This window comes from Crocuta crocuta, unplaced genomic scaffold (assembly GCF_008692635.1).
Source record: "Crocuta crocuta isolate KB4526 unplaced genomic scaffold, BGI_CrCroc_1.0 scaffold3, whole genome shotgun sequence".
Classification (NCBI taxonomy): Eukaryota; Metazoa; Chordata; class Mammalia; order Carnivora; family Hyaenidae; genus Crocuta; species Crocuta crocuta.
Window position 1 is genome coordinate 6,216,238 of NW_027529934.1, and position 25,218 is coordinate 6,241,455.

Genomic DNA, 25,218 nt, shown 5'->3' on the forward strand with positions numbered 1-25,218 from the left:
CGGGGCGCCTGGGTGGCTCAGTCGGTTAAGCATCCAACTTTGTCTCAGGTCATGATCTCATGGTTCGTGGGTTTGAGCCTCACGTCGGGCTCTGTGCTGACGGCTAGCTCATAGAGCCTGCTTCAGATTCAATGTCTCCCTCTCTGTCTGACCCTCCCCTGCTCATGCTCTCTCTCTCTCAGAAATAAATAAAACATTAAAAATTTTAAAAAAAAAGAGTACCCATAAAAGTATAAAATTTTGAGACAGTAGGTAAAGGGACAATCTATCTTAACTAGCCTATGAGCTCATCACATTAATTATCACAATGATTAGTAAATATAACGATAACCCTGGGAGGTAAGGGAAAAATGTGCTCAGTAAGCTATGTTTAAAGAAGCTAGGAAACTTATAATCACATAGAATCTTTGCCTAAAATTTAAAAAGCTTAGCTATTTAAGAATATATTTGGTTAGGTGAAAAATTCACTCATGAAGAACAGTTCATTCCCCGGGTCTAGAATCAAGGAATCAATCTCCAACCGCGAACCACTACATTATGATCTTGTCCTATTGCTACAATCACAAAATCAAATTAATTCTAGGTTATGTAGGGATTTAGCTAGTATGTATACTGTTAAAACAAATGTAACACCAGCTTAGAATTACATTTCCTGAACTGTGGTCAATCTATAAAGGAAATGTATTTATAATGAATTCTTCAGAATATAATCATACCCAATGAACCTTCAAATCTTTTTTTCTTTTTCTCTTATTATCAGACTTCTTCAGTTCAATCTTCTGAAAATTTTTTTAAAAAAGCAGCAAGGTAGTTTATAGTTTTAAAATTTCAAAGTAGATAAGTTTATAAACAAAACCTTCAAAAAGTTTCAGAAACTCTGTTCTCATTTTCTAACTGTATCAAGGCATGGCACGACCGCCCCCAGGCGAAGAAACGGTGGGCAGACAGTAATTGTATTTGACAGCAGCAATTACATGCAAGGCTGGAGATTAGAAGACCGTTAATGTGTGTGCATTAACTGCTCTGGTATTTTCTGTTACTACTGAGGGTCAGCTCAAAGAAAATTCATGGCAAACTCTACCTTGGATACAGTTGGTTCAGGAATTCCACCCAAAGAAAGCACATGAGGAATATGAATACACTGGTTACAGGCACATCAGGCATGCAGAACATTCCTTTGATAAGAGACTGATAAACCATGAAATAGGAGCAACATGCAATTCTAAAAGATATTTCTACCTATACCTTTCAATTAACTATGAAGAATGCCAGAGAAAATCACACAATGAATAAGATTAAATGTTGATCTTTCGCACAGTCCACATAAATTCTTTCACAACATCATACTGTAACCAAGCTTACTCAGTATTCGGAAACTACATTGAATAGAGAGCTTAGGAAACCTGGGGACTCTGGAAACACCAGAAAGACAGCAGGAACAGCAAACTTATCTGAAACACAGGAAGACAGTAGACTAAACACATATCCTTGGTTCCCTCTCCTTCCATATAACATGCTGGAAAGACTCAACAACTAAAAAAGCCTGGAAGAAATTATGGGTACACCTAGAGCAAGAGGATACAAGGGTCAAAGACTGGGACAAAAATTTCCTTGGCAGTAAAACCTGAACATTCAGGGGCCCAACCATCTGATGAAAATAAATTTTTCTTAGCAAGTAGACAGGAGTCATACCACATGCTATATATGGTCCTAAGCATCCTGGTACGTTGAACTGTCCTCAATCTCTTTGTTCAAGAAGGATCTGCATTCACCTCCACAGTCCTCACCGAAGAAAGGCCTCAATGACTCCATTTCACTTTGTCTCAGTGAGAGATCAGAAGTTACTAGCTCAATGAACCACCAGACTTGAAATAAAATTACATCTGCCTTTCCCCATCAGTCTATTTTTTGCTCCAAAGACCTCAATAATCAGACCAGTGTTAAGGAAACCTACAATCAGTAGTCAGAAAAAGAGAAAGAGACTAAGATGAATCAGAACAAGTGACTTCTTTTGAGGAAGGCAAAATTTACTGAATAAAGAGAATTTTCATACAGTAAAATGTTATATACAGACATACATGAACACTAAATGCATTATTCCATAAAAGTCTGCTGTAAACATTAACTTTTTATCAATGTTGATAATATACATCCTAGTTTTAAGTTTATTTATTTTGAGAGAGAGCGAGAGTGCAGAGGTGCACACGTGTGTGGGACAGGCAGAGAGACAGTGGGGGAGAGAATCCCAAGCAGGCTCCATGTTGTCAGTGCAGAGCCCGATACAAGGCTCGATCCCAAGAACTGTGAAATCGTGACCTGAGCCAAAATCAAGGGTCAGATGCTCAACTGTCTGAGTCCCCCAGGCTCCCCCATCCTACTCTAAATCTCTCTTCTACAGCATGGCTCAAAATAGCCCTTCAATGAATTAGCATGATGCAGCAACTGGAGCATTTTCAAAAAGACAATGAAAATATATAGAATTGTTAGAACCACATTCAAAAAGCATGTATGTCATCTTGTGAGGCATAATTTACGTTAATAAATATCCCTTTTTTCACTTCAACACAGTTAAGTACTTTTAAGTACTCACTTTCTTAAAAACTAACCTTATCACTGAAAGGTATGTTAATCAAAGTATCTTCAATCAAGACATTTAGTATTACCAGGGATTTAGGAAATATGATCAAATATTAAAATGTACACTGTAACATTAAATTTAACAGATTTACAGAAAGGGGAAAATTAATATGGACTGGAGGTTCATGGAGTAAATACGAATTGATCACAGCGAAAAAACAAAAAAACAAAAACAAAACAAAAAACCCCACCACAGTATAAGGACATCTGGGTGGTTCAGTTGGCTGATTCTTGATTTCGGCTCAGGTCATGAGCTCATGGTTTGTGAGTTTGAGCCCCACATCAGTGCAGGTCTCTCTCTCCCTCTCCCTGCTCCTCACTCACTGTATGCTCTCTCAAAATAAACAAACATTAAAAAAAAAAAAAACATAGTACAGAAGGCATTTCAGAAAACAGCATGAGTGAAGAAAGGCATACTAAGTGAACTGTATTTGAGGGACAACGAGGAGGCATATCAGATTGGAGTCAAATTTACAGTGTATAAAGTTAGAGATAAGTCTAGATTCACAATGTTGGGGAAAGAGATACAGGTTGCAGAGGACTTGAATGTAAGAATTAGATTTGAGTTGATGGCTCCTCAGAACTTTCAATACAATAAATTTTTGTCATTTTCCTGCTAACCTTCATAATAAGGAGGAAAACATGTTCCAGTGTAAAGCTGTTCTCAATCACATCTAGAACATATCAAATTTTAAAACATGTAGTTTCAAATGTTCTAAAAGAAGTAATGATTTTTTTCAGAATCTCAGTAGTATAGATCAGTAAAAATAATTATTATAAACTCTAAAATTATTTATAGTATTAATATACTGAAAATGACAATCTCACCAGACAATTTGGTAGTATAACAGAGAACTTCAAATATTCCAATTATTCAAGAGAAATCTCTAAATATTTTACTAATTTGGCTCAAGCCTGCCTTAAACATTTCTAATTTTGAAACCATGGTCAATAATTTAACTTATTTGTACTTTCTCCATTATAACTATAATTTGTTGTTCTGTTTCCTAACATTTTGCCCCAATTATATCCCTACAGTTTATTAAAGGTATCCTTGGATGTGAGGAAACAGCAGCTCATAAAGCCAAAGACTAAAATGTTCATCTTAGTTTAGCTAAGCAGACTCAGCTCGAATAGCTAGGACTCACAGCTGATGAACAACTTAGCACCAAACATCCTAAAGGTGACAGGCAAATGAGAAGCCTGGTCCTTTGTGACCATTCCGTTCCCAATATAAACGTCTGTGCACTAGGGACTAGGATCTCACTAATAACTGTTAGTACATGTGAAAAGGTGCTCTCATTCATTTCAGTTTAACTACAACATACACAATAAGGCTTTGGCAATCCATTTGATAATGTATGTGCAATGCTAAGATCCTCAAGTTCCATTGGGAAAAGGAAAAAATTTAAGTCAATTTGTTATTTAATTCATGAATTGCTCTTCTTCAGAATTCTATTAAATGAGGCATGCTTGTACAAGGAAAATATTGTTATGCATCTAGTTGTACTTACATAACACTCTTAAATTTTATAAAGGAAAACATCAAACACATCATCTCAAGAAAACATTTAAACACAGTATGTGTTTACTCAAGATGCTATTTTGGAAATAAAGGTTTAAGTTAGTAGGCTCTGACTCAAAATGTAAAATGGAGCAATTAGCATGTTATTTATAATAATTAAATTCAATTTTAAAGTAACAAACCAACAACATAAAATTGAAATGTAAATATAGTGTATTCAAGAGGGATTTCCTGGGACTATTTGTGACCATATTTCTATAAAAATATTTACTACACATGTGATTTGGAAGCAGTTCCTCACAATGGGGTTGTAACCTCCACAGCAATTAATAAATTTAGAATCATTTATTTTCAAGATATCCATAATACTTTGTGATTTAAAAGAAACTTTCATAGACAATGTAGTTAAATATAAATAATAAGCATTACAGTACAAGACAGTAATTTTTAAACTACATTGGGAAAAATACTACAATTTCCTAAGGAAACTCATTAGGTTATTTCTTAAGTTATTGTTAATGGAAAGCTTAATCTGAGTCCATTTTATCACTTCCAAAATTGTCAGAAGGAAGGATACTTCTAGGCTATAGCAAATAATGTCTACATTCCTAAGGAAAAAAAAAAACCCACTAATCTGAAAGAATTTTTTCTAGTATGGTCAATATTCAACACATAAGATAAAACTGGTAACCAAACTGCCACGCACCCCAGAATATCTTCACCTAAGTGGGCTTTCCTTTCTCCTGAATTTGTCAATGAATATTCCTTCAAACTAGAGAGATACTTGTTCCTTGTGACATTCCATCCTGGCTAATAAGAGCTCTAGTACAATCTAGTGAATAAAGGTCTATCTCACAATAGAGCTGAGGCAATAAACTGTATTGGATACCAAAGGTTTAGAAAAGAGAAACCTTCAGACGCTGGTAGAACAAAAATTACACAGTTGAAATTACAAGTTTAAAAAAGAAAACATCCTTGAAGGAATTGTTTTTATTTTTATAACTTGATAAGTAAAGTATACTAAAAGTCAATGGGATAAAACTAAGCATTTTAAGTATTTTATAATTATTTAAGAATGCATTTTTATTTATACTGCTACTGTGAGAGTGTATATTAGAATGTTATTCACATCACATTCAGAATTCAAAAAAATTTAAGTTTTAAGGATGTTAGACATACATATTGCTCTGTAATTTTCCTATAGCAATCTAAACCATGAAAAATTTAAGTACTGCAGATAATATGCACACTATTCTAAACTACCTCTTTATTCACCCAAATCAAGTCATAGAACCTAGTTCTTCTGTGTATGAATCTTTCTAGATCAATCTCTAAACTATTATCAATTAGAGGAAAATCATTACATTAATAATTCTCAGTTAAGAATACAAGATCTGCCAAGGAATGAGAATTTAAATACTCTTGAATATATGAATAAATTCTGAAATTCAAAAGCAAAATAAATTTTTTTAAAGAGTAGTCTCCCCTCACTCCAGAAAGAACTCTTCAATGATCTGAAAATAACAATCTAGGGGGGCCTGTGTAGCGCAGTTGGTTGAGCATCCAACTCGTGATTTCAGCTCAGGTCATGATCCCAGGGTTATGGGATCAAGCTCCACATTGGGGTCTGTGCTAATACGCATGAAGCCTGCTTAAGATTTTCTCTCCCTCTGTCCCTCTCCTCTGCTCACACATTCTCTCTCTAAAATTAAAAAAATAGTAATAATAAATTTTAAAAAACTAACCTTCTTTCATTTTCTGAATATGCCAAACCAACTCTCTTATGCTTCTACTCCTTTGCACCTTGTGCCTCTACCCAAAATGCCACTCCATCCTCTTCTTCCTCTAATAAACTGCTCAGACCATGAGACCCAGGTTACCTACATGGCTTTCCAATGGTCAAACATATAGTCATTGTTATGATTCTATAGCCTTGTGCTCAGAATGTTAGCATTCCTCACACTCCACCACAATAATCAGCTTAAATGTCTTTCTCTTTTACTAGATTTGGATCTGAAAAAATGGATTATGCCTTATTTGTTTTTGTATCCCCAAATCTAGCACTAATGCTAGACATATTGACAGAGTAAAACACAAGTAAACAAGCAAACAAATGAGCATATTATTAAATCTTTGTTAATTCAGTAGCTACAGCACAGTACTACAGTACAACTTACAGAAATTTAATATTTTGTATGCTACCCCAACATCCACTGAATTAGATAATCTTGTGATTTAAAAGAACATTTAGAAAAAAATAAACTTAACATCATGGATTAAAAGTAAGTAATAAAAGTGAAACAATAATTAATACACAGTTTAAACCACGTCTTTATATTTAACCATTTTCAAACATTCCAAAGTTGAGGCATCTATAGAAACAAAACCACTAAGCACATCAAACTCATCTTCCTAAGTATCATTTTATCTAAGTATAGTCATAGAAGGTAGTTTTACTACCTAATTTGGATTAATATAGACACTATTTTAAATTTTCTAAATCAAAATTTCTTAAGGTTCATAGGCCTTTGGCAGCCACTGGTAATCTATAAAGTGATCTAGAGGCTGGCAGTCTGACTATAAGGTTCATTCAATAAGAGTCTGCCGCTTCCCCAGCCCTTGCTGGTTTTCTGACTTGTTAAAGAAAGAAATTAATAATGTATTATTGGATATAAACTTAAATAGAGTACTTTGTCTTATTATTATTTGTACTGTATTATTAGTATTTGTCCTGTTATTTAAAATGTTTTTTATTAAAACAATTATGATGAAATGAAATCTGGCCATGTGTAGCAACATGGATGGACCTTGAGGGTGTTATGCTGAGNAAAAAAACAATTATGATGAATCTTGGTTGGAATTTACTTTCAATTAGTAGTTTGCCTATGCACAAAACTAACAGGCTGTGAATGCCAGAAGCTTAAGAAATACTTTCTAATTGGCCCAGAAAACTTGCGGCTTCTAAAGTGGTTTACTTGAGGAGCCCCTGGGTGGCTCAGTCAATTAAGTGGCTGACTTCAGCTCAGGTCATGATCTCTCAGAGCCTGGAGCCTGCTTCAGATTCTGTGTCTCCCTCTCTCTGTCTCTCTGCTTACTCTCTGTCTCTCTCTCTCAAAAATAATAAACATTAAAAAGAATTTTTTTAACTATATTTAAACCTTTGGATGGAAATTTTCCCCATTCTTGGTTACGCTGTAGTGCAAAATAATTCCTGGCTCTTTCTGTTTGCACAGCTGACTTTGTGCCATTCTGCTGTTGGTCTATAGAGTTAAGGAACATAACTATACAACCAAAAAAAAAAAAATTTTTTTTAAGTGATTTACTTGAATTTTCTAGTAGTTACAATAAAGATTATCTAGTTTTCACTATGTACATGTGAAAGTTGAAAAACCTATACAGAGAATACCAGTGAGAACTTAGAACAAAAATCAGCATAAAAGAGGTAACACTCTCAAATACCAAGAAACTTGCCATTCATTTTATAGGGATTCTTTTCTCCAGACCCTATCTAATTACTTGTGGTCTTAAGCTATTCATTTATAAGTTGGCTAAAGTAACCAGTAAACATTCCTTTGGGGCATATCATTTGTAATAGTGATTTATTAGTCTGCTGCCTCCCAGTATTGGCCTGACCCTGAGTTTATAATTAGGCTGCATAATGTGGATAGAGGATGGTAGTTCACCATCTCCTTTATGAAATGGTATGGACATATAAAATGGAATAGTTTAATTAAATGAATTGAGAATGCTGGTTTCACATATATGACTTTAAAACATTATATTTAGCAACATCATGTATGTGTTCAAAAAGCTTAGTAGATACAATTCTACAAATAACCTAGGAAATATATATCATACTTCCCTGTATAAACATATTGTTTCTCATGTATTCATTAATTCAACTTACAGTTACTTCTGAGTGGTAGTACAAGGGTGACCTAAACAGATAAATGTTTTCTTTACCTCTTGGAGCTTAAATTTTAGAGAATGGAAGAGACCAGCATTAATAGTCAAGTATAATGTAAGTAGATAAATGCTATGTAAAGGAAAAGTATTATCTACACAGATTTTAAAATAATATTTCATTCTTTTTCCTCCAAATCCTATGGAATAACATCTCATATATTGCTTCCATCCTTTACTCTGAAGCAACTCTGACTCATGGTTTGTAGCCACAAATTTCCCCAGAGGAAAATTCTGAAAATAACACATAGTAATGTGGTGCCATGTTCACAGTGGCTACTCAATATGCACTTTGAGTACTCAATAATTATTAACCACTAATGAAAATTCACAAGTGACTAAAACACGAGACTGTATTTCTTCCTAGACAAATAATGCATTGCTCAATGAATCTAAGACATTAATCAAGACCTGAAACTATAAAACTTGGCTACTGACTTCTAGGAATTCATTCTAAAGAAATAATTAGAAAACTGTAAAAAAATATAAGTAGGAAAACATTTAATGCAGCATTACCTGCAAAAGAAAGGAAGGAAGGAAAGAAAGAAGGAAAAAAAAAACAACCCAGCTACACAGCCAAGTATAGAATATTGGCTAAATTAATTGGGATTTATCCATATAACAGAATACTAGGCAGTCATTAGAAATTTATACACACATGCACAGAAAAGGAAAGATAACTATGATAACTGGCAAGTAAACTAGATTTTTAACAATTATCTGAGTAGGGTTGACTGGGTGGCTCTGTTGGTTGGGCGTCAGACTCCTGATTTCTGCTCTCAAGCCCCTAGTCAGGTTCTGAGCTGACAGCATGGATCCTGCTTGACATTCTCTCTCCCCCTCGCTTTCTGCCCCTCTTTTACTGGCGCTTGCTCGTGCCTGCACATGCTCTCTCTCAAAACAAATAAACACTTAAAAAAAATCATCTGAGTAGTATGATCTATTTGGGAAAAAATTAAATTTTTAAAATTCTAACTGTATATGCATGCAAATGTTCATATAAAACTTTCAAAAAACAAACACCAGAACATTAACAATGGTCATCTTTAAAACAATTCTTATTTTCATCGAAAAACTTCTGTGTTGTCTCCCAGTTTCTATAACATTTTTTTAAGGTAATTAATGTTTATTTATATCAAATAGTACATGCCACATTGGTGCTTTGCAAAGGGCCAAGGAGTTTTCAAATCTTACAAAATAGTTTTCTCTCTTCAGTTCTAAAATTATTTTTTAAAATATTCTGTATACACACCAACCACCCTTTTGCACCCACACGTTCTAATTATTTCATCCATTTCGAATACCTTACAGATACAAGCTTCACTCACTGATTCTTTACCTAGTCTCTTGGGACCTAAGAGGTATAAACTAATATGCAAATACCAATTAGCTCAAATGGTTACATCATGATATAGTTTTCTGTAGCAGGAAAATGTCAAACACAGCTTATGTAAAAATGATAGAGATGACAGATGCTACAGAAAGTGGAAGACATTTTTGAACAAATAAAAGTAAAGTTACATATGAATTTCACAAACATGTCTTATTTACATGCCCTCTAAAATAGCATATGCTTCTTCAAGTTCACACATATATCCCAAACATAACAGATCAAAAACAAAATGCTTTTCTCTCCATTCCTCAAACTTTTTTCTTCCTTAAGAAGAAAACCAGCACTGACATCTAACCAGTTATTCCCTCACCTTCATACCTGTTTAATACCAACTTCTATCAATTCTACTCCATAAATGTCTCTCAAAACCACACCCTTCTCTTTGTAGTTATTATATGCTTCTGTTATCACACTTGACCACCATTTCTTGCCTGGACTACAGGGACACACTCCTAACTGGATATCCAACCCAGGTCTTGCCGTTCTCAAGTTCATCTTCCACAAAGCATATCTGATCTTGCCATTTTATTGCTGAAAAACCCTTCAATGATTTTTCTTTGCTTTTAAATCAACTTTGGGTTTTTTTTAAGTCCTAAAGATGGCATTTTTTACAATAAGGAAAAAACAAAAATCTATTTCCACTTAGATTTAAAAAAAAAAAAAATCTGAAGGTGCCTGGGTGGCTCAGTCAGTTAAGCATCCAACTCTTGATTGTGGTTCAGGTCATGATCTCATGGTTTATCAATTCAATCCCCTTGTCAGGCTCTGAGTTGATAGGGTGGGGCCTGCTTGGGATTCTCTCTCTCTCTCTCTCTCTCTCTCTCTCTCTGTCTCAAAAAATAAACATTAAAAAAAAATCTGGCTATCTATGTCAAGTATTTTGTAAGCAACCTTATAATCAGATCATATATAGGTTGTAATAACTAGGTGCTATCAGACTGAATTAGAATAGAAGCAATATAGGTAAAACGTCAGACTCTGGAGTCAGGCAAAACTGCATTCATTTCCTAACCAAGTACAGTTAAATCTATACAATGTCACATAAGGTTTTGTTTTTGTGGGTTTTTTTTTTTAAGTTTTCTACAACTTGGATTCCTCATCTGTAAAACAGTAGTTTTAGCACCTATCTCACAGAGCTGTGGTGACCAGTAAGATATAATATCTACAAAGCATTTAGAATAATGCCCCAGTTTATATTAAGCACGTGCATGCACGCGCGCACACACACCTACCTAATAAAGTTTAAAAGTCAGTTTCTACATGATCCCCAAACATTAATATTGGATTAAACTAAGCACTCTGATATGTTTTCTAACTTCTAAACGTATCTGTTCTCCATTTTAATAATTTTCCCAGTGTCTAAATGATTTAAGTAGCAAATACTTCTTCCAATGTCTCAGTACATGTTCCATGTGGGGGAAAAATCAGTTTTACATACGTATGTAAAGGGAAAAGCAAAAACCCTCTCCTTACTTTCTTTCCCAGTCTTTCTTTCAATATTATGTCTGTGCCTGATTCATTAGGTGATTTAATTTTCCCAGATGGGATCAAACTGAACATACTGACCTGCATGTTATCTCATAGAATGTATCATAGACAACTTTCCACATCATTCTTTTTATTGCTGGATAGTATTCCATTGTATATCATTATTTAACCATTTCCCTATTGAAGACCATTTATATTGTTTTCCACTTTCCAATAAGGCAAACAATGCCACAATGTACATCCACAAACATGTATCTTCTAGAAACTGCAAATAACTTTTTGAGTTTATTTATTTATTTTGAGAGGGAGCAGGAGCAAGGAAGGGGCAGAGGGGGAGGGAAAGAATCCCAAGCAGACCCCGCACTGTCAGTGAAGAGCCCGATGCAGGGCTTGAACTTACGAACCTTAAGATCTTGACCCGAGCTGAAGTCAGATGCTCAACCAACTGAGCCACCCAAGTGCCCTGAAACTGCAAATATTTTTAGGAACTTGAGTCTCAAAAGTGGATTGTTAGCTTCTTGACCTATATTCCCTAAAGAACAGAACGTGGGGCAAAGCTTCCAAACTAAGGAATTCTTAGGAGGTGAAATCCTAGGATATGAAGAATGAGAAGAAAAAGGAAGTGACACAGGTAAGGAAGAAAAGCAAATAAAAGATGATACTGTTATTAAACTGGATTCACTGACCCAGATAACAGAGGGTCTCTTCTTGTCAGGCTAAAAGGACATCCTGTCTCAGAACAGGCAAAAAAGAAAGGAAGAAAGGAAAAGCTATTAAACTATCAGTTCCTTCCCATTTCCTGTCTCTACTTGATCAAACTTTGCCCCCCGAACTTCTTGGCTTGCTACATAACCTCTCCAAATAGCTTCTGGGGAATAGCTTCTGCCACACCCAGCCCACCTGATCACCTGAACCTGGAAGAAGCAGAAGGAATCAAAGCCTCTTTGAGTCTGGTCAGGTAGGAGGTCGTACTGAAGGTGGTCCTCATACCAAAAGAAGCTAAGTGGGCGGGCAGGTGGTTTTAGGAGGCAAAGAAGTCATCTCCTAGAAGACTGCTGCCAATTTACACTCCACTAAAAGCAGATGCCTGTGCTGACTGCCTCACGCCCAGCCAAAGGGGCTTCTAATTCAATCTATCAGAAGAAAAGTAGCACACACTGTTTTATCTTCCATTTCTTGATTAATGAGATCAAGCAGCTTTCACTATTTCTTCTGGGGATGGCTTATTCCTTTAAATTCCAGGTGCCATTTCTCACCATTCTATTACAAGACTATAATTAAACTACAGGATTCTGTTACTCTCAGTGATACCCTATTCCCTAAAACTACTTTGGTTACTATAAATCAGATAGCTAAGACTACCAGCTAGCTTAAATATGGTACCATAAAATATCTTCACTGGTTATTCTGTCCATAGCTATAACAGAAGAGGACAAGGCAAAAACACAAAACTTCCTTAACCCCAGTTTCCATAATTACATTTTGCATCATTTAAGGAAACTTGGATATATAAGAAAAGTTTGCATTTCCATACAGTTTCTGTATGTCCTTGAATTTTGGCCTGAATGCTTAAGTTATTAGTCAGGACAATGACTCCAGCTAGCCATCATCTTGTTTCTAAACCAATCAAACTTCACTGCCAGTGTCCAGTTCAAATTTCCTTTTATCACTGTGGCGTTCTGACCATAAGATAACCATCTGCAATACAGAAGCTTTTTCCATACAAGCACAGGTACGAAGAAATTCAGACCCCAATTTGTGATAACATCTCTTTTTCCTTTCATCATCATTTTCCCTTTCAAGAATTATCCTGACACTGTGTTGTTTCTTTTTTTTTTAATTTCTGCATTGTACCCAAGGGTCAATCCATTACCCCACTCTCTCCCTTTTCATTTCTGCCACACTCTAATAATTGAAAGATTAATAAACATAGAAGCTTTGACTATAAAGCTGAAAGTTTGTAATCTTTTTGCTCTCAAGTTAGGAACTGTATCAAATACCTAGAAGTCTTACTTCTCATGTACTGTGGTGTGAATAAACAGCACTGCCTCTAGAAGACGGGTCTCTATAATGACAATGAAAACAATATTGTTTTCAGACAGTGTTTCAAATCCAAGCCTTTGTAATAATTTCTTTTTTTTTTTAATTAAAGTATAGCTGACATATAATACATTAGTTTCAGGTATACAACATAGTTTTGATAAGCCTATATATTTCCCAATGCTCACCATAAGTATAGTCCCCATCTGTCACTATACATCATTAGGATATTACTGACTATATTTCCTATGCTGTACTTTACAATCCTAAGATTATTTATTGTATAACTGGAAATTTATACCACTTAATCCCCTTTACCTATTTCAGCCATCTCCCATCCTCCCTCTGGCAACCACCAATTTGTTCTTTGTATGAGTTTGTTTCTGTTTTGTTTGTTCATTTTGTTTTTTAGATTCCACATATAAGTAAAATCATATGGTACTTGTCTTTCTGTAACGCATTTCACTTAATATCATACCCTCTAGATCCATCCATGTTGTCACAAATGGGAAGATCTCATTCTTTTTCATATCTGAGTATTTTATCATACATGTATGTACACACACACACACACACACACACACACACACCCCCCTTATCCATCAATCTATTGTTTCTCTTCAGATCACAAACATCTTCTGTCTTTGTAACATTTTCTTTGAAATGAAGATATTTATTTTCAACTTGGTTAATAAAATCTTATTCACACAGCTGACAGATTGGATTACATATGGAGAGAAAAACTGTATTTTCCCACTCTGTATAAAAGGAATAGGCTTAGACTTAACTAAATCAGTCCTATAGGATTGAAGGTTTGCAGCCACAAAAAGGAAATAAATTAATTAATTTTCCCTCTGAATAATTCCTCTATAATTTCAACCTAGTCATTTATTCAACATAGCCCACCATGTGCTACATTTTCACTCACAAACCTCAGCAACACTAATACCCATTTATTTTTAGTAGCATATTAATATAATTTTTGCCTGTTAAAACTACAGTTGGTATAAAATAATTTATATTTGCATTACACTCTAGAGTTTACAAACACATACACATATATAATCTCAATGAATTACAATCTTCCTTCACAACTTTAAAATATATTATACTACAGAGCTCCAAAAGTAAATCATATCAAATATTATAAATAAAATTTTAACAATAAAAGACCAATACAAGTACAAAGAAATTAACCTGCCATTCCCTTCTTACGTGCTCCAAGACAATTCCACATTAGGACGGTTGGTTCATTTTCCCAATTTAAGCTTTTAAAAAATACATACTAAATTTCCCTATATTGTATTTCAATCAATTGCCTAAGCTGAGGCTACAATGTCATAAATAAAGTACCTGATCATAAATTTCTCAAAAGACATAAAATCAAAGACACCGAACACCTACAAATTAAATGCAAAAACACAATGAAAGAGTTATGTAAAATTCAAGTTGATCAGTTAGTTAGCCAGTCTATTCTGAACCGACTTAGTCTTCTCTGTACTGATATTAAGATGATAACCATGCACCAAAATCATCTTGGTCTAGTCTTTTCATTTTATGTTTTCTTATAAATTATGGAGCTATGGGAAAAAAGTCAATCACCTTTCAGATGTCTGACTGCAAAAGCACTTCTTAGAATAGCAATGATATGAATTATTTAAACGCAGGACTCATGCAATGAGGGCTATCTGTAAAACAGCAGACACTTAAACTAGGGAAGACATTACAACATTCCAAATACCTAGAAGATCTCAAGCCTCCTATGATTCTATATTTACACAGCCGACAAAGAACTCCAATATACAGAAATTAAAAAACCAAAAATAAAAGGCCTCAAAAAGGCGGGAACACAGCTTTTACTATTTTCATACAAACAAATACTTCATCTATAACATCTTACCATATCCATGCACGAAGAGGCCATTTTACTTGTGTTCACTATGAAATATATTTATAAGAACATATAAAGTTAAGTTGAACTGATTTTTTAAAATGTTATTTTGAGAGAGGGAAAGTGCATGTGCACATGTGCATAAGCGGGGGAGGGGCAGGGAGAGGGAGAGAGAGAATCCTAAGCAGGCTCTGCACTGTCAGTGCAGAGTCCGATGGTAGAAGGCTCGATCTCTCGAACTGGAAGCTGAAATCAAGTCGGACGCTCCACTGAATTGATTTTTAAGTACATGATTGAAGCAGCATTTAAAGCCAAATGCCACTGCATGGAGATGGATAAAAATACTTTTCAATTTTTTATTCAACCATTTCTTAAAAGTGTTATCTAAATAGAAGTACATTCTGTTTTCCCATATTTCAGAGCTTTTTGCATTAACTTATGAAAATAAACAGAAATTTACAATTTAAGAATTATTTTCCTGTTCATTTTGCAACTGATATTTTCTTATTCAAACATGATACAAGTAATTAAAAGTTACTCTGTCATCTTGTAAGGAAGGAGATAATTGACACTTCATTCTTTTCCAACAAGCATAAGGTAATAAGTCTGCAGATTTCATCTAATCATAAAAATGATCAAAGACAAAATAAGTGTAGTTGGTATAGTAAGTTATTCAATATACATGGTTTCCAGCCTCAGCAGAGGTTCACATCAATGTGTTTCCTCAAAAACCTCTTTCACACATGCATTCATACACACACAGGCACACATATCTGTAAACACAGAAAAATGTTTATATCTCTAAGTACTAAAGCTGAGCACTTAATTATATCTGATGTGCTGAAATTTTAGGAATTTATATAAAAATAGGACAAGGCCTGATCTGAGGGGTTCCAACTAATGTCAAACCCTTCCTTTAAGATAACATAGCCTCTGCTGAGGTTTTCTGGGTACAAAATGCGTTAACTCTCATTACTTCATTACTCAGGCAGGATTGGTACATCTGGCTAGGTGACACCTAGAAAAAGCAAGACTAGGAAAGAATGCTCACACGTTACTGACAGACCAGACTCAGTATCAGAAGGTGATAGTATCATGACTTAGTACAGACTCAGCTGAAGCACCTCATCAGGAACCCCTGGAAACTGTGGATAAAGCCAAGAGAGGTTACTTGTTAGACTAATGGGAAACACTCCCATTTAAATTTCCCTGGGAGATACTACAAACACAAAGTGTGTGTGTGTGTGTGTGTGTGTGTGTGTGTGTGTGTGAGAGAGAGAGAGAGAGAAACCAATAATTGTAAAAATCCTAAAAATCTTCTAATTCAATTTTTTTTAAGTCATACCCAATGACACAGTTACTGAACTGGATGATTTCATGATTTTACACTGATCAGCAGAAATGTTAGAGGAAGGAGATAAAAACTAAGTAATCCTGAGTTTACTGAGAAAAATCACATTCCAAAGTTGGTCATTTCTTTTAAAATTTCAGAAGATGACAAATAATTAATCATTATTATTATAAGATTTCAGCAGGATTATAGCATTAGTTTTCACTAAGTAATACAGCCTGAAATGGCTCAATAAATCTTAGCTAAACTGAATCTCAAAGGACAAATTAACAGTCACCCCTAGTTTTACAACACAAATAGATCTGAAAAGAAAACAAAAGCTACAGCACTTAGAAGTACAGAAATCTAGTACAGTACTAGAATAATTGTTCCAGAATAATAATTCTACAGAATAAAACATATATAAGAGAGATGCTCTGTGGACTAGAAAAATTAATTCATAGAAAGGACACAAAGATTAAAATAGTGATAAAAAGGATTTAGCCAGCTACTTTTAAACATTCAATCTCTCAACATGTAAAGTTTCTGCACATGATCCAAATTTGGGGGGATGGGAAAGGAAATCAACCTTAAAATCTATCCATCTAGGTTAAAAGAGGGGATGTATAGCGTAGGTGAAGGGAATTGAGAGTACACATATCTTGATCAGCACAGAACGATATATGGAAGTGCTGAATCACTACACTGTACACCCAAAATAAAACACTGTATGTTAAGTGCACTGGAATTAAAATTAAATTCAAAGAAATTATCCATCTAGGTTTATAAAATTTTAATATCCAAAACAATGTTCAGAATTTTAAAAATTTTAAATAGGGGGTAATTACAAGCCTTTTTGTTAAGTAAGCAATACAAATAGGATTATTTGGGATGCAATATTAACACCATATGTAAACACAACTTTGCTATTCTTTGGGTTTTAATATACCTCGTTTCTTAGTAATACCATCAAATTGCTCTGCTGTAATTACTGTTATTGAATGCAAAATGACAGCAGGTAATATGAAGGAAATTTAAACAAACACACAACACTAGACACATATACATACACACAAGAAATTAACAAACCATCACCACCAAAACAGAAGTTCTAGATTCACTTGATCAAAATATTTCTCATAATCTTATACCTGTATTAAGAGATTAATTAATGTCTACATTGATATCAGTTTATACGTACACATACAGTTGTTCTTACATATAAGGTGAAAACCGTGAAATTATAATATTCAGTCCCTATTAAGATTTCTCCTCAGGGTGCCTGGGTGGCTAAGTTGGTAAAGCTTCCAACGTTAGCTCAGGTCATGATCTCCTAGTTGGTGAATTCAAGCCCTGCACTGGGCTCTGTGCTGACAGCTGGAAGCCTGGAGCTTGCTTCAGATTCTGGGTCTCCCTCTCTCTCTGCTCCTCCCCCACCTGCACTCTGTCTCTCTCTCAAAAATAAACAAACATTAAAAAATTAAGAAAAGAGATTTCTCGTCACTGCAAATCTATTTTTTTTTTTTTAGTGTTTGTTTTTGAGAGAGACAGAGAGACAGAGCATGGACAGGCGACGGGGCAGAGAGAGGGAGATACAGAATCCTAAGCAGGCTCCAGGCTCCAAGCTGTCAGCACAGAGCCCAACTTGGGGCTCGAACTCACGAATGGGAAAATCATGGACGCTTAACTAAGCCACCCAAGCACCACTCTCCTCACTGTAAATCTAACATTAAATATTTCTAAAGGTTTTCAAACATTGTAAATTCTTACCCAAAACATTATAAAGACTTCAATTTCAGAACAAAGAGAAAGACTAATTTTCAATTATTTTACAATTTCCAATTTATTAATGATTCTGTCAATATCCACTCATATGCAGTGTTAAATACAAGGAGTAACACTATGTTGTCAAGAAAGAATACAAAACTATAAAACCATCTTGAAACAAATCTGGTGTATATTTCTCTTTTAAAAGTTATAAATTAGGAAGTTATTAGACTGGCTTAAGATACATCTGAAATCTAAACTCATTTTTAAAAGGGTAGACAATCCTAGAAAAGAGTATAAGGCCCCAATATGACAGGGTCAAATATTTGATGAATATTTAAGGAAAAGACAGAACATAAAATAAAACATATCCATGAAAAGCTAAAATCTTCTAAAAAGAGCAGTGTGATGTGTAGGGAAAATGATGCATTTATCTGAGTCAGGCAAGACTAGGACTGAAATCTTGCTTTTGTACTTTCAAGCTATGAGCTGATTGAGTACCTGATCTCTTGGTTACATTACTTAACCTTCATAAGCCTTAGTTTCCTCATCTGTGAGAGAATAATAATAATACCCACCCTATAGGACTGAAGTTAAAAGGACTAATCAAGACTACTAAGAACCTTTACTCCTAATCTTATATATATGTATACATAAATAAACTCATGAAAGATATATACTGTTTTGGCATAGAATATATTAGAACACTAATAATACATCCATTAAGTTTGCAATACACAATTTTGTTGACTTTTGTATCATTATGTTTTTAAAATAAATGGGGGAACAAAAAATTATCTTCTTTCACTGGGTTTCAAATCCAAATTAACAGATTTTTCAAGCCCTAAATTTAAAACAGCCCAGTGTCAAAACTACTATATGATGGGAAAATGCTACAGTAAAACCTAATTATGTTAAAAAGAGTAGGTGGGACATATCTCATTAAGAAAAACAAAAACACAACAACAAAATATACTTCTCTGAAGATGTTTCCCTTTTACTTAATTTAAAATTATAGATTACTAAGAATTCCACTCAAGTTTTTCAAATATATGAAATATTCAGCCTAATGAGAAAATGAAAAACAGGAAGATAACACTTATGTATTATGTCCAGGTACTGCAAGAAGAAATATCAAAACCAACACCCATTATATAACAGAATCTGGTTCCAGTGCAATCTTATCCCACTAATATCAATGAAAACATTGCAAGTTTATCCCAAGGTAATTTTACATGAGATTTATGATGAAAAACTACAGTGCTATTTAAAAACAGAATGTTAAACGTGGAGCCTAAAACCATTCACATATTTTGTTTAAGTTATATCACTAAATTATTTTTTTAATGAAGAACCAACGTGTCGCTCAATTTCTGCATACAAACACATACAGGCATATACACATCACTGCATCTTCAATTGACAAATATAGTGAGAGGACAAGTAAATGCAAGAAGGAATGTGAAAATACTCAATGAATATATCAGATGATTACCCTATTTGTTACTTCTTTTCTGAAACTAACCAAAACATTATACATTTTCTGACCACAAACAGGGACCACTAGATTAAAACGGCAAATGCAAATACACACATACACGCATGCACACAAGCATTACAAATTATATAGCTCTACATTGTACAACCCTTTATAAAATCAGTAGGGTAGACCATTTTATGTTTTTACTAAAACACCATGTTTTTCTGTACCACAAATTACCTGTATATGGAAGCTAATAAATTTGACCCAAAGTATTTTCAATATTTGTTTCTAGTAACAAAACATTATAATATAGCTCTGCACTTAGAACGGTTTTTCAGTAGAAAAAATAATCTATAATCTGGAAACTAGATAAAATGCCTTTTAATTACTAATTTCTAATTAATACACTTAAGTTGTTTTTTAATTAAAATACATCTGAAGGGTGCCTGGGTGGCTCAGTCAGTTGAGCATCCAACTCTTGATTTCGCCTCAGGTCATGGTCTAATAAACGTGAGGCGGAGCCCCGCACTGGGCTTCACACTGCACATGGAATATGCTTGAGATTCTCTCTTTTTTCTCTCTCTCCCTCTGCCCTTCTCCGCTTGCACTCTCTCTCTAAAATAAAAAAAATAAAATAAATCTGAAATAATAACCCACTCTAAAAGGAACTATTTCTAGACTATTTCCTCTGCCTAAGTCTTTAATATCATAATTGAAATAGTCTACTCAAATGTATAATTACTTTACTCACAAATAAATATATCCTATTCTACTGCACAAAGAAGTCATAAAAATTCTTCTGTAAAAGAAAATTTTAGTTACACAAGATACTAATCTTCTAATAAATTTAGATTACCAAATGAAATTTACATTGCTTATTTTTCTTACATAAATTAAACAGGACAATAAAATCCTTTCTCATTTTTAGTTCTCATTGATTATTTCAAGGTTACACTTTTGGATGTAAAGATACAAGATGTTCTCTACAGAAACTATATCTATACAAAACATTACATTTTGATATATTAAATAGAGCTAAGCTTTATTTTTAATTTCTAACTCTCCAGTTACTATCTATAAGGGAAACAAAAACACAAAATACGCACAAAGTAAGTGTATTAACCTTCACAGGAAATCACAGTAACTTTAAACTGTGAAACACTGCCCTCTACAGTCTACTGACTTAAAAGACAATTCAATTTATCTAAATCAGAATATAATCCAGACAAGGAATTTTGGATGTTGCTGCCTTGTTTTTGTAGCAAAATTCTTCTGCACTATATAAGGCTCTTTTTAAAAATAGGTTTATCCTAGATAAATGCCTATTTGAAATATTCTTCAACTTCAAAGTTTCTCCTCTCTGGCTCACCCAAAACTACATGTGTAGTTAAACAGCCATTAACTGTCATGTTCCTGCATAATACACTACTTAACCCAACTAAAATCTAACACAATTAATCCATACACAACATATCTGAGAAAACATGGACACAAGCCTTATAAAAGAGGAATAAAGACACTGCATTCAGAATTCAACGTATACAACGTCTTAACTCGATTTCCTACTACCTTGGCACTATCGTAACTAGGAAAGCAATATAAAGCAAAAACAACCCTTTCCCCAGCACGACACATGACACAACTGCCCGATCATTTCAATTTAACATTTGCTGATACTCTTCTGTTTCAGTTACTGTCCGGGTACAGGGAATATAAGTAAAATACAGTCTTAATTTTGGGTAAATTTATAATATTAGGAGAAAGAAAAATTAAATTCAAAGTGCTGAGTACAAAGGCACCTGGGTGGCTCAGTCAGTTAAGTGTCTGACTCTTGATTTCAGCTCAGATCATGCTCTCAGTTTTCCTGAGTCTGAGCCCTGCTGTGCTGATGGTGTAAAACCTACTTGAGATTCTCTCTCTCCTCTCTCTGCTCCCTCCCCTGCTCATTCTCTCTCTCTGTCTCTCTCTCTCTCTCTCAAAAAAAGAAAAAAATGCTAAGTACAATTAAAGTATGGAGCACAGAGAACAGGCACTTTGCCTATCTCAGTATGGTTCAAGGAGTGAGGAAGATTCCTAGAGGTGAAAATACACTGAACTTAGTCTTAAAGGTGAGCATAAACTAGTCTAGTGAAGACAGAGGGCTTTCTAGACAGAAAACAACAAGAACTAAGATCAGAAGGTGTCAAACAGCAAGAGGTAGGACAGTAGATATTGACAACCCCAGGCTACGCTTTAAAATAATTGGTGGGCCAGGGCGCCTGGGTGGCTCAGTTGGTTAAGTGTCTGACTTTGGTTCAGGTCATGATTTCATGATCTGCGAATTCAAGCCCTGCGTCAGGCTCTGTGATGATGACTCAGAACCTGTAGCCTGCTTCAGATTCTGTGTCTCTATCCCTCCCCCATTCTCTCTCTCTCTCAAAAATAAACATTAAAAAAAATTTTAATAAAAAAACCCTGCTGGGCCAAGAAACCAAAACAATGGATGTCAGGACCCTGGCCCAGTAAATATGGGATGAAACTTATTCATCTCTATTTCTAAAGCTCCTTACAAGGAATTCTGATGCAGAGTCAGGATGAGGAACAATACCGTTAAGGAAATACAAGCAGCCTGATAGTACTAGAGCTTAATATAAGAGGAGGAGGGGGCCTGGCTGGCTCAGTTGGTTAAGCGTCCTACTTTGGCTCAGGTCATGATCTTGCGGTTCGTGGGTTTGAGCCCTGCGTCGGGCTCTGTGCTGACAACCAGCTCAGAGCCTGGAGCCTGCTTCAGATTCTGTGTCTGCCTCTCTCTCTGACCCTCCCCTGCTCACACTGTCACTGTCTCTCTCTCTCTCACTCTCTCTCAGAAATAAATTAAAAAAAGAAAAAAAAAAAAAGGAGGAGTAGGTAGGACTGAAATGTAGTAGGAGCCAGATATGGCAGAATTTTAAGCCATACTAATCTACCCTGCAGGTAAAAGAGAATCACTTTTAACCTGGGAAAACATAGTCAGATATGTATTTCGGATAAGCCATTTCAGAAGTTATATGGAGGAAAAAACTGAATGGGACTTGACTCAAAATAAAGAGAACATGTAGGAGGTATCACAACAGCTTAGTCAAGAGATGATGATGTACTAAGACAATCGTAGTACAGGGGGAAAGAGAATCAATGTGAAATATTCAGAAGGTAAAATCAGTGAGACTTGATAACTAACTAAAAGGGCCACTTAAGAAGTAGTAAGGAAAGATTCAGGGTTACTCCTAGGTTTCTCACTTGAGTTAACTAGGTATTTGGCAATACCATTAAGCAGCATAGGGAATAAAAGAGAAGAAAACAGTTAAAGGCAGGTAAGGGGGATAAAGAGTTCATGAGCCCTACCTGGGACTTGGTGAGTTTGAAACAGCGCTGTAACACTGAGGTAGAAATGCTCAGCAAGTATTTCAGCATGTGACACTAAAATAAAGTAGCAGAGGCAGAGCCCCTCAAGTTGAATGTGGCCTGTAGATAGATGTGTTTGATCTGGCTCACACTGTGCTTAGTTTTTTTAAGCTAACTTAACAATCAAGAGGTGTCACATAAAAATCCCATCTGGCACTCACAGCAATAACTAGATGGAGCTAAGGTCAATTCCCCTTGTAAATAGGGCCTATACACCTCTGTAAACCACAATGCCCACAACTAGGTATAAATTCCAACCCACTTCATTCTTTCATGTTAATGGCCTTGTCTCTGCAGGCGTTTTTCTTCCTTTTTTTTTTTTTATTTTTTGTAGCCTTGTTCTAAAAAGCTGTAATCAGGACCACAAAAAAAGTCAGAGCTAAAAATTAATTAATAATCAACGTAAGTTGGCAGTTAAAACTGCAAGAATGGTAGGGAGAAACATCAACATAAGCTGAATCTTTGGGCAAAACAGTATTTAATCATGCAGACTTCATGCTTTCTGATATTCCTATCAAGTCAAAAGCGGCCTTTACCACATTCACAACTTCAATCAAAATTCACTTTCCCTGTGTGGTCCCTTCAGCAACACTGTTAGTCCTTATCCATAAATGATGAGTTTTCTATTTATTTCAAGGTACTTTTCTCAGGAGTTAAAGTAACACCATGTATATCTCATGCTCTATAAATGCTGCTGAATTAAAGTAGTCCTCTTAATACTGAGTACAAGTTATGCCCTGGAACTTGAAGAAACATGAGAGGAGCCAGAAGAGGGTTAGAAATACCTCCTATGAGACAAATGTAAAGTTATTTGAGAAAGAAGTTAGAATAATCTAAAAACTACTTACTAGGTTCCTTCTATGGCATCGCTCAGTGGGCAGCATGGCCAGGACACAAAGATGAACCCAGCATAGTCCTAGGCTTTTAGGAGCCTGTAGGCTAGATGTTGTATTATCAAGAAAGGTCAGATACAGCGCTTTCTTTCTTTCTTTTTTAATGTTTATTTACTTATTTCTGAGAGAGAGAGAGAGAGAGAGACAGCGTGAGCAGGGGAGGGTCAGAGAGAGAGGGAGACACAGAATCAGAAGACAGGCTCCAGGCTCTGAGTTAGCTGTCAGCACAGAACCCAACACGGGGCTCAAACCCACGAACCGTGAGATCATGACCTGACCCGAAGTTGGACGCTTAACTGACTGAGCCACCCAGGAGCCCCTGGATGCGGCTCTTTCTAATGTGAGAGTTTTAACATATGAGACACTGTAGCTTTAAGAATGATTCTCCAGCATAAGGCAGCTAAGGTGCTTTTCATTAAGCTCAATAAATTGAATTGGCAAATGATAGTAAAAAAAAAATTAAATCTGAATGAGAAAAAGATCAAAGAAGATAAATTTTTGGTACAAGTAAACATATCTTCCCAGTATTTTTAAAATATAAACTTTAAAAGTTATGACTACATTTATAGGTAAGTATAGTTATTTTTCTAGATTTATTTATTTTTGAGAGACAGAGAGTGAGTGCAAACAGAAGAGGGACTGAGAGAGACAGAAAGAGAAAGAGAGAGAGAATCCCAAGTAAAGTCCATGCTGTCTGTGCAGAGCCTGATGCAGGGCTCAAACCCATGAACCATAAGATCATGAGTAAGTATATTTATACATATGAATTTATGTACTCTACTGTTCAATGCACTGATGGGTAGGGTGATGCTATAAAAACCACAGATGAATAACAGCAAGTTTTACAAAAGGCTAGATGACTACTGGACAGCTAGATGACCACTTAGTTGGCTACACGAACAAAAGAGAATAGAGTATCAGTTCTTCCATTTATGCTATTTATCTTCATGGACAATACACAAATACAATACAACAGATACTAGTCTAAAAGTCATCAGATTAGTAAGGTAAAGAGAAATAAAGTTATTAATAAGATCCCAAGAAAACATCAAAGTTTTAAAAATCTAAGGAGATTAAAAAAAAAAGCAAGAAACTAGATAGTCAGTGAGAAGCAAGGTATTAACAATACCACTCAAACATACTGAAAGCTTTAGAAATTTCTAAGAGTAGGGGCACCTGGATGGCTCAGTCGGTTAAGCATCTGACTTCAGCTCAGGTCATGATCTCACCAATCCCGAGTTCAAGCCCTGCATCAGGCCCTGTGCTAACGGCTCAGAGCCTGGCACCTGTTTCAGATTCTGTCTCTCTCTCTCTCTCTCTCTCTCTGCCCCTCCCCTGCCTATATTCTGTCTCTCTCTGTCTCAAAAATAAACATTAAAATTTTTTTA

At 35.2% G+C, this 25,218-nt stretch overlaps 1 protein-coding gene and 1 non-coding gene across 2 annotated transcripts in view; one reads left to right on the top strand and one right to left on the bottom strand.

The window, feature by feature from the left end:
- The window catches only part of ACBD6 (acyl-CoA binding domain containing 6), a 194,754-nt gene that overhangs the window by 141,034 nt on the left and 28,502 nt on the right, over positions 1 to 25,218 (bottom strand). The window lies entirely within an intron of this gene.
- Positions 7,305 to 7,443, top strand: LOC144230983 (small nucleolar RNA SNORA46). The gene has a single exon (XR_013334948.1). It is a non-coding gene; the product is annotated as a small nucleolar RNA SNORA46 (small nucleolar RNA).